This window comes from Oncorhynchus mykiss, chromosome 16 (genome assembly GCF_013265735.2).
Source record: "Oncorhynchus mykiss isolate Arlee chromosome 16, USDA_OmykA_1.1, whole genome shotgun sequence".
Lineage (NCBI taxonomy): Eukaryota > Metazoa > Chordata > Actinopteri > Salmoniformes > Salmonidae > Oncorhynchus > Oncorhynchus mykiss.
In genome coordinates this window covers 44,757,128-44,767,127 of record NC_048580.1, presented here as the reverse complement: position 1 = coordinate 44,767,127, position 10,000 = coordinate 44,757,128, and the positions used below count along the sequence as shown (strand labels likewise).

The 10,000-nt window shown below is 45.4% G+C and overlaps 1 protein-coding gene across 1 annotated transcript in view; it reads left to right on the top strand.

Moving 5' to 3' along the window:
* plxna2 (plexin A2) overlaps positions 1–10,000 on the top strand; it is a 342,953-nt gene that overhangs the window by 197,564 nt on the left and 135,389 nt on the right. The gene's annotated exons all lie outside the window — the stretch shown is intronic.

Sequence of the window (10,000 nt, the reverse complement as noted above, 5' to 3'; positions counted from 1 at the left end):
CCTCGATGATCAACTGTTCTCTGTCGTGGGTGATCTTGGCTTTCGCGGACTGGTCGAGCACCGGTACACACTACCAAGTACGCTATTTTTCAGATGTTGCCCTACCGGAGTTACACAGTAATAGCGTCACTGCTATTAGCTTCACGACATACATACTATGGAACGCTGTTTGGGTCTTTGCATGTAAAAAAAGATACAGTAGCACTGTCAAAGCTGGACCAAAAAGTCTGCAAACACCGGCCACAAACCATGTGTTTACAATACCGCGTTGCTAATAAAGCATAATTTGTTCAACCGCAACTTCTGGGGTAGCTAGCTTTAGCTTGGTACCTAGATAGCACCAATATAACCAGCCTGAAAACAATGACCAGTTGAACCTGCAGTCATTTTCATTATTCTTAGCAATGATTTAGGAATCCTTGTGAGTAAGTATTAGCGAGGTTGCCACTTGTTGTTCACCTATTGAAATTGAACATCATGAGTTCATGAAAATAAATAGCTAGCAGCTACGTATCCCTGTTGCCCAAAGCTAACGCTATAAGCAGCCAGCTAGCTCCATCTGGCTAGTGAGGTTCCGCACCAGGTTATGTGGTGGGAAGCTAGCCACAATAAGGATTAGGCACAATAGTGGAGTTTGCGGTTTGCCTTCAAACTAAAAGTATGCCACTGACAGTGATGCAAATGAATACAAATAGTAGAATTATGCCATTTTAAATTGTATTTTTTACCCCTTTTTCGTGGTATCCAATTGTTTTTTTAGTAGCTACTATCTTGTCTCATTGCTACAACTCCCATATGGGCTCAGGAGAGACGAGGGTTGAAAGTCATGTGTCCTCCGATACACAACCCAACCAAGCCACACTGCTTCTTAACACAGCGCCATCCAACCCGGAAGCCAGCCGCACCAATGTGTCGGAGGAAACACTGTGCACCTGGCAACCTTGGTTAGCGCGCACTGCGCCTGGCCCGCCACTGGAGCTGCCACAGGAGTCGCTGGTGCGCGATGAGACAAGGATTTCCCTACGCGAACCCAGAGTCTCTGATTGCACAGCTGGCGCTGCAGTACAGCACCCTTAACCACTGCGCCACCCGGGAGGCCCTCCATACTTTTATTTTGAAGGCTATCAGAGAAGTCCATTATTGTCCTTATTGTTGCTAGCTTCACATAGATGGTCTGATTTGTCACGATTGAACTCTGGTTTTGATCTGGAGAGGAGATGTGATGGCTGAGGAAGGGTGGAGGATGAGGAGGAGGGGGAGGGATCACCCAGAATGAAGGGTGCTGATGAAAGTGCAGGGTAGACTAGTTGGAGGAGAGTAGATCAGCGAGCGTACAGTAACACAGCATTATGACATATTTATGTAAGGCAGAGACAGGCTCATAGCCAGTCCGTGGACGTCATTGGATGAGCCTTGTTTTCCTTAGTCCGTCCAATAATCTCATTGGATGAGGCCTTGTTTTCTAACACAGTCCATAAAAAGCTCATTGTTTTACAGAGGCGTGTTTGCATGGCGGCTGCAGTCGATTGAAGGATGAGGCCCTCTGCACAGCGTGACTCAGTCTTTGATGGGCAAAGCTGTGGGCACACACACACATCCCAGCAGCAAACCACCCTGCATCCCACTGCTGGCTTGTTTCTGAAGCTAAGCAGGGTTGGTCCTGGTCGCTCCCTAGATGGGAGACCAGATGCTGCTGGAAGTGGTGTTGGAGGGCTAGTAGGAGACACTCTTTCCTGAGGTTTTACAAAATATCCCAATGCCCCAGGGCAGGGATTGGGGACATTGTCCTGTGTAGGGTGCCGTCTTTCGGATGGGACATTAAACGGGTGTCCTGACTCTCTGTGGTCACTAAAGAGCCCATGGTACTTATCGTAAGAGTAGGGGTGTTAACCCTGGTGTCCTGGCTAAATCCCCAATCTGTCCCTCAAACCACCATGGCCACCTAATCATCCCAGCTTACAATTGGCTCATTCACCCCCCCCCCCCCCCCCTCCCCCTCCTCTCCCCTGTAACTATTCCAGGTTGTTGCTGTAAATGAGAACATGTTCTCACTCAACTTACCTGGTAAAATAAAATAAACACGAACACACAGACACACAAACTTCTGTCGGTGATGGGATGTTGTCTGTCTATCTGCAGATATACCCCCTCACAATGTCCTACAGGGCAGCACAGAGCATCAGCTGTAGTGTAGGAGTTGGCACTGTCACTGCCCAGCTGAAGTACCACCTGGTTTGAAGATGAATTTACAATCTCTCTCTCTCTCTCTCTCGCTCTCTCTCTCTCTCTCTCTCTCTCTCTCGTTTTCTGTCTCTCGTTTTCTGTCTCTCTCTCTCTCTCTCTCTCTCTCTCTCTCTCTCTCTCTCTCTCTCTCTGGTTTTCTGTCTCTCGTTTTCTCTCTCTCTTGTTTTCTCTGTCTCTCGTTTTCTCTCTCTCTCTCTCTCTCTCTCTCGTTTTCTGTCTCTCTCTCTCTCTCTCTCTCTCTCTCTCTCTCTCTCCCTCTCTCTCTCTCCATCCACCCATCTCTCTTGCCCTGTAACCCCTGTTCCTTCACCACCAGAGCAGCATCCATCCACCACATCCACAAATCAATGTGATTAGTGTAAACGCTGTCCATTGATTTGTTCAGCACCCTGGCAAGCCATGCACAGTCTTACTACATCACCAAGCCCTCCGTCAGGGGTTTGGGACTTGGCCCAAATCTTTATTACAGAGGAATTGATTTAGGACATGGTCCGTGTTTAAACAGTGTTTCTTAAATTATAGCGCTCCTATTTCTAATCCTCTTGTCTGATATACATTAGGTCTAATTAAACAGTCTTTATTGCATTACTGCTAATTGGCAACAGTAGGGAGTTTAGCACATGGCTACTGTCTTGGCCCATCATGATTTGAATGGCAGTCCTATAGACTCCAGTAGCCTTTGTGCCATCCTAGACACTGTACAGTAGCCCACACTGACACACCCTCAATGGCCCAATACAGCCATTATCATCACCTGCCTAATTGTTGTCCCCATTGGGAAACTAGTGGACATTTTATGCTTTCTGTGCTTGAGCTCATCTGTGCTTGAGCTCATTCAGTACTCGTTAGTGAGAGGCTACTGCAGTGTTTCCCAAACTCCCCCCACCCCCCACGTTTGGTTTTTACCCTAGCACAAGACAGCTGATTCCAAACATCAGAGCTTGATGATGAGTTGATTATTGGAACCAGCTGTGTAGGGCTAGGGTAAAAAACAAAATGTGGGGGGGGGGGGGGGGCGAGTTTGGGAAACACTGCAGTAGCCTCTCACTAATGAGTACTGAATGATCTCAAGCACAGAAAGCATAAAATGTCGAGTAGTTTCCCAATGGGGCAGGTAATGATAATGGCTGTATTGGGCCATTGAGGGTGTCTCAGTGTGTCTAATGGCCAGGTTAACAGTGTGTTCTACAGTGAGCACTAGGTGCTACTGACACTGCATCAATCTCCCTCCCAAATCAACTGTTAATGAGATATCGATCAACAACATTCCCTACATATCAATAGTGCCATGTAACTATCTGAGTCAGTACCATTATTATTCATTATGATGGCATATTTACCTATCGCATTGTTATTACCATGGAGATGGGTTTGATATGGAAACCAGGCCAAGATCATGTCAACTTTATCTTACGCCCAGTCTCTCCTCCCTCCCTCCCTCTGTCGTTTCATTTACAGCCAGAGATATGGGGAAGGGGCGGTGGGGGAGGGGATCCAATTACTGTATTACTCATAAGCCAATTATTAATAAAGATCTGGTTCCTCTTTACTGGAGCCTGTTAGCGAGCCTGCCATTTCTCTTTACACACCTCCATCTCTCTTTCCATTACTCTCACTATCGCTCTGTTTCTGTCCATCTTGCTCCCGCCCTCTTCTCTCTCTCTCCCTCACTTTGCCTCTTTCTCCATCTCTCCATATCTCTCTCTCTCGCTCTATCCTCTCTCCTCTCTATCTTCTCTCTCCTCTCTCTCCTCTATCCTCTCTCCCCTCTCTCCTCTCTTTCCTCTCTCTCCTCTCTCCTCTCTATCCTCTCGATCCTCTCGATCCTCTCTATCCTCTCTCCCCTCTCCTCTCTCCTCTCTCCTCTCTCCTCTCTCTCCTCTCTATCCTCTCTGACATAGAGACCACACAAGCCCATTTTGTGCGTCAGAAATGCATCACCTTTAGCAGATGTATAAAACATCACCAGTCTTTGTGCTGTTGTTGTTGTTTTGTGGCGTGACACTACAGAAGCCACCATGCCCGGGGAACCTCACAAAACAATACTTTCCTGACCTCAGTGCTGAACTCAGGAGTGTTGTTCTGTTCTGGTCAGACCTCAACACAAGCCTCTGTGCAACACGAGTCAGCCTGAATAGCTAAACATCTCTGCTGCAGTTAGGCTCTTTGAACGGCTCTCTTCCCCCTCTCTTCCCCCTCTCTTCCCCTCTCTCTTTCTCTCCCGCCGCCTCAATTTGAATAGATATTCATGCGCATCAGGGAGGAAGCAGAAAAACACTTAATTTGCACAAATATCTGGGTGTTCTGGGGGGGAAATTAGCATGTAGCTCAGCCCAGCACAGCAGCACAGCACAGGGCTGTTCTCAGTAATCACTCTTCATTCAAAATGGCAGTGTGATGTGATCTGAGCGCATTGGGAGTTGTACGCATTTTGTCTGCCTCCGTGCATACATATTTACATTGACATGGGTAGCAGTCGAGACAGTCCCCAAGCAGGTGTCCATCCAAGCAGTTGAGGCAGACAATACAGACAGCAGATAAAGGAGAGGAGACCGCCCATCCTGTAACATAACAGATAAGGATGTACACCTACTTAGTCTGTGGATGGTGGATCTGTTGTTGTATTAAAACACCATTAAATATTCACTATACATACAGTGTCTCTATCTCCCTCTTTCTCCATCCGTTCATTCCCCTTCACTTCCATCTGACTTTGTTCATCTTAACTCTTCCCTCCTCTTCTAGGGTTCTGGTTGTTCTTTGTCCGATAACAGTAAAGGAAGGGGTGAGAGGGAGAGAACGTAGGGCTGGCACAATTACCGTGTTACCGACGGTTCCGAATGAAGAGCGTCATGAAAGTGAAATACGCCAAAACTGTTTAAAATATATGTGTGACCGACCACCTCGATTCAATCTTATATAGCAACATTGAAATTGTGTTTTTTTACGCTGGATAAAAGTAGAGACTCAGAGCTACAAAATGGTATATCATACACTGCAGTTGAGGAACACTGTCATTCTGCTTTGAAACTTGTAACCCCACTGTCACGGCCGTCGAATGAAGTAGACCAGCGTGTTGAGCGTACATATTCCTTTTTATTAGGATGACGCCGACAAAAACAATAAACAATACAAAAACAACCGTGAAGCTTAAGGGCTATGTGCCACAACCAAAGTTAACTACCCACAAAGACAGGTGGGAAAAATGGCTGCCTAAGTATGGTTCCCAATCAGAGACAACGATAGACAGCTGTCCATGATTGAGAACCATATCTGGCCAAAACAAAGAAATACAAAACATAGAAAATAGAACATAGAATGGCCACCCCACATCACATCCTGACCGAACCAAATAGAGAAATAAAACGTCTCTCTAAGGTCAGGGCGTGACAGTATGGCTCTTGAATATTTTGGTACACCTACTGCAGAGCTCTTCTTTGTCGACACCTATTCCGCATCATTCACACCCTCTTAAGCATTAGCCCCACCCATCTCTTTAAGGATTCACATGTGAGGCCATGTGCTAAACAGAGTGAGTAAAGTAGCGTAGTAAACAACCAAAGATTTCAGGACTAAAAGTGGTGAAAGTAGTAGCCTACAAGAAGAAAAAACTCCAGATAAGAGTACACTCTAGTCCGTGACCTATATCCTAATCTGACTCTGGTGCAAGTGGTTGTTCTTCACATTACCCTCTCCATCGCATTACATTACTATATCAAGTAAAATCAATGTTTATTTGTCACATGCACAGGATACAGAAGGTGTCAACGGTACACTGAAATGGTTGCTTGCATATTTGCATAGTAGCAATATCAAAACCCAAAGTGTCCAGATAATAATACTGTAAAAATATTTAGTCATTATTACATGATGCTTACCCAGACACACTTGTCTAAATGAATGGGTCATGTGAAAGAAATGCTATAACCAATCCCCAGCCACATGTAGCTAAGTGGATGGGTCACTATTGTTTAGACATGTACACATGTTCATGAAATACTATAGATGGCTGTAATCACCCCCAGACACACCTGGTCTAACTTTATGGGTCATGTAATCATCTGGCAAAGTGGAGTATTTTGTTTAGACATGTAGCTAGCTAGCTAGTTAAACAATTAACCATAATCCCAACCCATACTAATAGCAATACATACTGAATGTCATAGCTAGCCACAATGCAGTACATTCTATAGTATGAACCTGCAAGCTAACCAACTACGTTTAATGTTAGCTAGCTAGCTAATTTTAGACTATAACTAGCAATGCAAATGGGTTTCTGAGATACAAATAATATTACTACACAGATCATACATGTAACGTTAGCTAGCTAACGAGCCAGCAAGCTAATGTACCCGAGCTAGCTAACAGTACGCTTTAGCTTGCAATGAAAATGACTTTTAACAATGTGATGAAACTTTGTTGCTCCTTCCTGGAACAAGCAAGGTGTTGGGTTTGCACTTGCTTCTGTAGCCACAAAGTCAGATTCCACAGCCACAAAGTCAAAATTGGCAAAAAAAATAAATAAATAAGCTTTTTGGTCTTAATTTAAGGTTAAAGTTAGGCATATGTTTAGCAATGTGGTTAGGCTTAGGTTTAAATTCTAATTTTAAGAAGAGAAATTGTAGAAATGGGTGGGGTTTATGACTTTGTGGGTATACAAGCTAGTAATATAAATTATTATTAAACAAGTATTTGGTTGCCAAGGCAACACCCCCCACAATGCTGCAGCAGCCCACATAGAACCTCTAACCCTGGCAATTTGACTGGTAAACTCATGGGTATAATAGATGTGGTAGAGGTCAATCGAACTCGACCAAAACAATGAAATTGCCATGGAAATGCTTGGGGGGCCGTGTTGGAAAGATCACGAGTTCCCTCATTGCCCCCCAGCAAAATGATCCTACATTTAGGCTATTATTTATATGTGTATTACACACTATGTTGAGGTGAAAATAGAAGTAGAATGTTTGTACGGATGTCAACCCCAACACATGTTCATGTCATCATCACCGATCAACTTCACTACAGATAAAAACGACTTTGGCTACCGCCACAGGTTTCTGTTTGCTAGTTATGCTAACCAGCTTAAACAAACAGGAAGAAAGTATTTCGCAGTCACTTCTTCTAAACCTGAAAAGGGACGACTTCTACATGTTATGCCACGAAAACAGCCAAATATATCAAAATCGGACTTAAGTAACCACATTATGGGCCAGTTATACTGAATACTGAATACATGAATCATGACAGATTTGATGAATGTGCACCAATATGGTCAGTGGAACGTCTGCGTTCCATTGACTTCTTCACCGCATCTATGGCTGCATGGCAATCATTTTCATGGTGCATTCAAATTTTTGTAATGTCAGTTGAGTTCAACAAATCACAGCACCTATTTTAGCACATACTGTAGTTCGTGCTTTATGGGTACACTCGCAACGTTCTGACTAGGTGGAATACAGGTACCACCAGAAGTGTATTTTTCATAGCAGGTTAGGAGAACTTACGCAGCAGGTTAGGATAATTCATGTAGCAGGTTAGGAGAATAAGGTTAAGGTTAGGAAAAGGGATAGGGTTAGCTAAAATGCTCAGCTAACCTGCTATGAAAGCTTGGTGTGTTAAAGGGAAAGTTCAGGCCAAATCTATATTTGGGTTGAATTACCCTTACCTTGAGTTGTGGCTGAAGGCCCCATGCTGGCAGAATCCACAATAATCCATAATTTACTCCTGCCGCTGGAGCATCGTCAAAATTCATGAATGTGAACAACAGAACCGACTTTAGTAGGGATTTCCATCAGTAGCAGTAGATAGACAGAAAGTGCTGACTGACTGACTGAGGTCTGTTCTACTTCAGCACCTTGGACAGGGCTTGGTTTACAGCCATGGCCACCTGCTGTAGTGCTGCATGTACTGTCTTCAGCTGCTCTGAGGAGCTATTAATAAAGGCCCCATTAAACTAACACTGTGTGTGTGCGACCGTGCCTGGGTTTGTGTGTTAAAGGGAAAGTTCAGGCCAAATCTATATTTGGGTTGAATTACCCTTACCTTGAGTTGTGTTCTGAAGGCTCCATGCTGACAGAATCCACAATAAGCCATGACTTATGACTTATGAGTTAGCATATTAGCTTTGTCAAAATTCATGAATGTAAACAGCCGAACCGATGTTAGCAATGCTGCTCTGCAAGCCCAAACTTCCTCAAAAACACTTCAGACTAAGTTCGGTAGCGTCAATACTCGCAAAGAGTTCTTCCCAGTGAGAATGTCGTTGCTTTTGAAGTAATATCAGATTATTCCAATGCACTGATAGTTCCATCAAGCCACCGGCGAGTTTGTTCACAGTTCTGGTAATTGGTCCGTATCTGATTGCCCAATGGAATACAATTCAACTGTACTGTCCATGTTACAGCAAACCACAGGAACAGATGTGAAACTACATGACAGAATGGTTCCAGTTTTGCGTGACAAAATTCCAGCGATTATCTCAGCGTTGTGCACTTTAAAAACATCCCTGCAACCTCCACAACTACCGAACCTAGTCTGAAGTGTTTTTGAGGAAGTTTGGGCTTGCAGAGCAGCATTGCTAACATCGGTTCGGCTGTTTCTATTCATTCATTTCGACAATGTTAACTCCTGGCTGTGGCAGGACTAAATAGTGAATTCTTGTGGATTCTGTCACCATGGCCCTTCAGACACAACTTAAGGTAAGGGTAATTCAACCCCAAAATAGGCCTGAACTATACCTTTTAAGGATGTGTGCATTCCACCCCTTCAGGAATCTGAGTGATCCGGCACAAAGCAGTGGCAAGGCTGTGAATGAAAGGCTAGTGGAAGAAGAGAGGGAGGAGAGGAGAGGAGAGGAGAGAGGGAAGTGAGGGAGGAGGGGGGGGGGGGTGTACTGTAGTCAACATTCAAAAGCATGCACTTCATCTAATGAGAGAGCCAAGAGGTCAGTCTTTAACTACACACAGATAATGGCTGTCTCCTGAAACCATGGCAACAATACCTCTCCACCGCCTCCCCCCCTCCCCTCCTCCTTCCTACTCTCCCTCCCTTCCCCTCCTCCTCCCCCCACAGTAAAATCAATGCAGGGCTTTTTGTTAGCTTAATGACCGCTCTGGTTTGGTCTGTCTGAATGTCCTGTACCTCCACCATGAGGTGTACATTCAACATCTCCCTCCCTGCCTGTCTAGCTCCCTGTCTGCCTAGCTCCCTGTCTGCCTAGCTCCCTGTCTGCCTAGCTCCCTATCTGCCTAACACGCTGCCAGCCTAGCTCCCTATCTGCCTAGCTCCCTGTCTGCCTAGCTCCCTGTCTGCCTAGCTCCCTGTCTGCCTAGCTCCCTGTCTGCCTAGCTCCCTATCTGCCTAGCTCCCTGTCTGCCTAGCTCCCTATCTGCCTAGCTCCCTGTCTGCCTAGCTCCCTGGCTTCCTAATTCTCTGCCTGCCTGCCTCCCTGCCTTCCTAATTCTCTGCCTGCCTGCCCAGCACCCTGCTTCCCTCCCTCCTTGCCTCCCTTCCTGCCTGCCTAGCTCCCTACCTGCCTCCCTACCTGCCTCGCTACCTAGCTGCCCCGCTTCCTTCCTGCCTCGCTTCCTACCTGCCTGCCTCTCTTCCTGCTTTGTTGCCTCTCTCTCCAAAGAAAAGTCACATTAAGGATAATTTCCTTCAGCCATTATTGACGTAAAAACGACTTGTGAAATTGACAAACGGGGTAGCAACCCTCATCATAAATGGCAGACAGTGTTAGTGACGGATAGAG